This window comes from Hyposmocoma kahamanoa, unplaced genomic scaffold (assembly GCF_003589595.1).
Source record: "Hyposmocoma kahamanoa isolate Upper Pololo Valley unplaced genomic scaffold, ASM358959v1 63, whole genome shotgun sequence".
NCBI lineage: Eukaryota > Metazoa > Arthropoda > Insecta > Lepidoptera > Cosmopterigidae > Hyposmocoma > Hyposmocoma kahamanoa.
Window position 1 is genome coordinate 18156853 of NW_020653851.1, and position 6533 is coordinate 18163385.

The following is a 6533-nucleotide window of genomic DNA, read 5'->3' on the forward strand; positions in this document are numbered from 1 at the left end:
TGTGTGTGTGTGTGTGTGTGTGTGTGTGTGTGTGTGTGTGTGTGTGTATGTGTCTGTGTTATTTGTTTCTGAATTATCAATGTATTCAACAACAAAACATACAAACATGAAATAACTTGATTTCCCTGTTCTGCAGCTTTGCTATTGTGATTAGGACAAAGAAAATTAGAAATTTGCGTATTAATTTTCGGGTTTCTCTTTATTTAAAGGCAAAAAGGATTCATTATATTTGAAATCAATGGTATATTTCAATTAAAATTTTATAAATTGACGACAAAGAATTTTAATAGGCTTAAAGTTATAGTAGGTACATACACGTGATGGCGTATCAAATTAAACTTTATTTATGAACATATTAAATTTAATCAATCGATATAAATATTGTACTATTATATCTATATTCATTATTATACAGATATTATGGATACATCTATGTATTTTTATATTAATTGTCATTAGATAGTAATTTGTAGTTAGTAATCATCATCTCATCATGTTAACATCCACTGTTGGGTATAGGCCTTCTCTTTAGCGGGCCAGCTCAATCGGTCCTGTGCGATTCTCATCCACTATCTTTCGGCCATCCGGACAATAGCGTTCGACCAGCTATCTAGACCACCTCGAGGATGTCTCGTTCCTACCGGGTACCACTCAGTGGCCATCTTGGTCCATCGGTCGTCGTCCCGCCTAGCAACGTGTTCTGCCCATCTTGTTTTTTTATAAGAATTAAGTACGCATTTGACCTCCATCTCACCTGATGGAAAGTGACGATGAAGTCGAGGATGTCGCAAGCACACTTAAATAATGCCTATTCACTCTCGCCTTAAAAAGGTCCAAGTTATATTTATATCTACATTTTTAGGCTCGCGACTGTATGCACAGTGTGGAGATACGACAGCGAACAAAAGTCATAGACGTCGGTAATTGGTAATAAAGACAAACATTTTTACAATTAACTACTTTTTTTTATTATTTTCAAAGTTCTATCTATGTTTTACGATTAATTTACGATTAACTAAAATGAATCGTGAGACAATGCTACATGACGTGTGTATCACCATCCCGCTTTTTTGTCGTTACGAACCTATACTGAACTGTAATAAGAGTTCATGGTAAGGCCTCAGGTGTCAAACAGTTTTAACATCGAAAAATTCAGAAAAATTATAATCAATTTTGATTATACTAAATAACATTTGCGAGATTATTTCAATAACACTATGTAGCTACGTAAATAGGCAGCGAAATAAATACCACTATTATAGCCACAAAAGCAAAATTTCAGAGGAAGAGTTACTCGCTGCTCAACTAAACAGAAACCAAAATACTATCAAACCAGGAACAGAATCTTTTTGAAAATTTGTTGTATAGTGTAATCTAAAAAATGTAAGAAAAAAATTCCACGATTTAATTTCGCCTTCCCCTTTCCATCATCGGAGGTCCGGACTAGGGTTCCACCCCTATGTTGTGGATATTCCAAGGATTCGCACGAAACGTTTCACATTTATATGGCGAACGACTATGGAGTCGAATTTCTTGCCTTGCAGACTTGTTCCCTGAACGGTATAACTTGTGCCTTTTTAAGGTATTACTTGGGTGTGCATGCTTCATTGTCGACTTTATCGTTACTTTCCATCAGGTGAGATGGAAGTCAAATATATGGATGGAAGTCAAACAGTTTTTAAATAAAAAAAATTCTACACAGCTTCAACTACATATATGTATGGACACGCACATAGACAACCACAAATTACACCCAAACTCACGAGAGAAATAAATGTAGGCCATATAAATATTTCTCCCGGCTCGTGAATCGAACCTGGGACCTCTGCGTGGCAGTCCAGCATGGTTTGGCAGCGAAGTTAGACAAATAGTAGTAATAGGTAGGTAGATAGATATTATTACCGGCATTTGTGCTAACCGAAAACTATAATTTGGGGACACTCATGGCTAGAGTGAATAAGCGTAGTAATAATAGGTATAGTAACTTAGAGAAGATATTAATAGCCTTTGTCCTTCAAAAATTGGGGCAATTTATAGTCTGGGCCCTAGAGCGTTTTTGAGAGAGAAGTTTAAAGGAATTCTTACAATAGCGTCACTTTTATTCGAATATCGCCTCTAATGCAACGGAACAAGATCCGCCAATGTGTAAGTTGATACGTTACGTTACGTTGTGTAAGGTGATAAGCTGTCTTGATTTGGTGATAATTTTAGTACAAGTTGGTCGGGTGATTATATTCCACAGGAAACCTATTAAAATGGATTAGAAGTTAAATCATAGGTACGCGTGTTTGCAGGTAATCAACATTATGCTGGGCTTGACAGTTAAGATTTAAAATCGACTCTACTCCACTAACAATAAGAATGGCAAAATTGTCCTAAATGTACAGCCAAGCGTAATTTTGATTGTGAGTTAAAAAAAAAAAAAAGATAAAAATACGTCTCCAAATTCTTAACTCTTTACGCAAAAACAAATGTTTCCGCCCGGGATCGAACCGGGGGCCTTCTGCGTGTTAGGCAGATGTGATAACCGCTACACCACGGAAACTTGAAAACAAGCGACGTATACGCTGATCGCAATGGACATAATTATTTTAAACAAGTGAATGTGACCTACATTTTGTCTTATTTTGCCTTATTGGATTTATTTATTGCTTTTTAGATATAACAATGTAATGTACGTAGTTTGAATTGTATTGTACTATTTTAGACATTATTAGATAATACACTATGTCATTGTCATCTGGTGACAATACTATATCCATCTATATAGTATCATCAGCATAAGATATGAACCAGTTTTATCCTGCACATCCTATGCAAGTTGCATTTCGTATACTGACACATTGCAAGTTATACAAAAACATAAAATTATACTATACTATTTATACATTATACTTTTTTTTTTGCATTTTAACTATTCGACGTCATTGCTTTTAAAGCATAAATATTAACTAAACATACTTACAGAACCAGCATGCTATAATGGCCGTTTTGACGTTTGTCCGCTCATCAAGTTTCGTATTAATACGTAACTACGTTGAAGGAGCTAATTGATGTACATAGTTGTCAATAGTGACGTGCAGTACAATTTATGGATGTATAATTTTACGACACAACGGCATATGTTTTTCGAAATTTAAAAAATGAAATCTAATACGATCGTCACTTATAGGATCGCTGTCCAGCACAACTTCTACCTCCGGCAAACTCGCTCAAAGCTCATTGCAAAACAAAACAGTTTCGAATTGACGATGTATTAAGTAAACATTTTTGTTTTCGTTTTATTAAAACTTTTTAATCAGCTACCCCTTGCAATACTAGTTATAAATCTAAAAAGTTATAGATGGGACTTGCAATTGATTATATTTTTTTTCGATACTGAATTGACATTTGACTTCACTATTGTAATCTGTCAAAACAGCCATCATAGCGCGCCGGTACTATAATTATAATAAATTTTACATATGAGTCGTTCTCCTGTGATGATATTTGTGATGCGCTGAGCTGATGAACTATTTTTAATTAGCTATTTTTTACACAAACCGTCCTCCTTATCACGAATTGATGGAATTGGAAAAATTGCATTTTTTTTTCGTAATGTCAAGTGACGGGACGAACAAGTCGTGCGCCTGATGGTAGCTACACGCCTGTCTATAACAGTTGCAGTGCCACTCACAAGCTTTAAATCCCAAAGATCTGAGGGGCACTGCCACTACGCTCGTCACCCTGAGACTTAAAAATGTCCCTAGTTTCATATGCCTGTAATTTTCCCTTCAAAACAGGAACTCAACAATGTTCAAATTACTCTTTGGTGGCAGAAATTGGTATGGTGCCAATAATTTCGCGTTCCTTTGTATTAAGATATAAGTTCATTCATTTAAAATATTTGTTTACGTGGTTCGATACAGAATTTTGTGTTCTACATTGGGATGTAAATCATTAATATTCCTCGAAATTGTGAGTCGATTCCATTAGGGATGTAAAAATGAAACGTCCTTGCTACATAATATAACACGTTGTCTCAACTTTTGTTTATAAAAAGTAATGGACAATTTTATATAGAAATAAATCTAAATAGAACGGCGATGTGGGCGGGACACGCTTGACACAATCTTGTAATGTAGTGCAAGATTTCCCGAAAGCTACCTCAGTACGCGTCGATTCTAGCTAAATTGCCCTTGAAGCAAATTCCATGCAAAATGCCGCTGCTGTTGTGCTGTTTCTAATTGCCTAAATAACAGTGTGAGTGTCAGTGTTTTGTTTTATGACTTCGTATAGGACATTTTGTCAATAACTTGTAAAAAAAACGTAAAATAATAAACTTTCATTACAATCAAAATATAGCAAAACTCAAATTACATTGCGTGCTAGACAAAATGCACTCTGACCTAAACGCTCTAAGTAGCGAGCAGCCTGTAACAAATTAAATTTGACACCTACTCTCATGCGTAACGTAATCCTGGAACACGGAATTTGCACGTGTAAATTAATGATGTGGGAAAGATAATTAAAGATTTATCGACTAAATCTTGAAGACGTATTACTTTGAAATAAATTAAAAGCTTTTATTGTTATTGTTACTTAACTAACTACTTAAGTTTTTTAGTAGTCATGAATCGAAATGGGCAGTGAAATAAAACATTATTAATTAAAATTAGTTTTCTTGTGGACAAATTAATTTTATCAACGTGTAAAATCTATTATTTGGTATTTGTATGATAAATATTGTATAATATTTATGTTACTTTACTAATTATTCATTCTCAAGGTCATGTAATGGGCGGAGTTTGTCTAAAAATGACGCTTGATCCTTTTAATTAAAAAGTGCAACATCGTCGTTCTATTTAGACTAATTTTTGTGGGACAATATTTAATCGAGTACTTTCTTAGGCTTTTGCTACAAATTGGAAATAAAACTTTTTTTTTAAATTTAAATTCCATTTATTTGCCAAACACGAAAAAAAATACAAAACACACAAATGAAAAGTCTTACATATAAATAGTAACTAAAACAAAAAACTATAAGTATGGTTACAAACGTGTGGCGAGGATTCTGAACTCAGTATACGCTGTGCATGTATGGTTTGCACAGCCCTGATGTTTAGCCAGAATCTTCTTGCCAGGAGCTATGGTTTCACGGTGGTGTATCAGATCATTTCATGAAACAAATTAGCACAGACCATTTATTAAGGTTTTTTATGATACTAAGTGATGGGATGAACAAGTCGTGCAATTGACGATAAACGACACACCTGTCCATAACATTTACAAAAAGCTTTAAATCGTAAAGATCTGAAGGGCATTGTCACTGCGTCAAAAACACCCTTAATTAAGTAATTTCACCAGCACCCTTACCCTGACCTGAACGCAGTACTGTTCACATTACTGCTTGGTGGCAGAAATAGCTAAGGTGTACTTCCCTGGACGAACTCTTTTACATGGGGCTCTACAGCTACTAAAGGTAAGTATGAGGAGTGCGAAAGGAAAAAAGGTAACAATAAAAATAATAAATTACTTAGACAATAAAATTTTTTTTTTCGTATCTATATAGCATCTATATTCGTATGTTTGTTTTTTCAAACAATTCACAGGTTTGGGTTTTTCTTTTTTTTAACGTAGCGATTGCATACATGGTTTACAGGTCTTATCTTCACGGATGACAATGTATTGTTAAGGATATATAAATTTAAAAATATTTGTGGAACTCGTCGAATGAAGTCATAAACTGCTATCAACACGAATCGTTAATATATTTATTACTTTGATAAAAGTAATATCACGATTGGTAAGTTCTTACTGATAACTCATATGTCTGTTTCTTACGAGGTGTATTTTTTCCCCATACGTATTTTATAATGTTCTATTCTATAGTAGCCTGGAACAAATTGCTGGTTATCGAAGAAGTTTAAAATGAATAATAATAATATTTATTATTAATAATCTTTATTATTATTATATTATCATTAATGAGGTATTACAAAATCGTGATGCTCTGATGTCCAAACTAGTATGATACTGTATTTTGGAAGTCAGATTCTTCCCGTAAGCACAATCACAAGTGTTCACGTAAACAGACAACCTGACCGGACATTTGCTAAGTGATGACAATAGACTACTCAGCAGTGCAATGACCGTTCTGAACTAGGCTGCTGAGTAGAGTAGTTAACTTTATGTATACATTTAAAAATAATATTGTTTATAGTCACACACACATAAATACCGTTTTGTATAAATAGCTTAAGTTTTGTAAATAAAACCCTCTTTGAATTCAGACATCAACGCTGTCTTATTGACAACGGAGCACTCCTGACTACAGCATCCTCTCACTGCGGCCAAGACACCTTTAGCCGTTAGCTTATCTGATCAGTCTTGTGAGTCTGTGAGACTGGCAGTGAAAAAACCATTTCCTAAAGCACCCTTATCCTTCCCCCTTTCCGTCTGTTGCCTTAGGTCGCACGGTGACAGGCTTCCCCTACTATTTATATAAGTATATATTCCGTAGCGTATGGTTAGGGCTAGGCTGTTAGGTAGGC

At 34.7% G+C, this 6533-nt stretch overlaps 1 non-coding gene across 1 annotated transcript; it reads right to left on the reverse strand.

Annotated features, from left to right (window-relative positions):
* Positions 1-2472: 2472 nt before the first annotated feature.
* Trnav-aac lies at positions 2473-2545 on the reverse strand. Its single transcript has one exon. It is a non-coding gene; the product is annotated as a tRNA-Val (tRNA).
* Positions 2546-6533: the final 3988 nt, after the last annotated feature.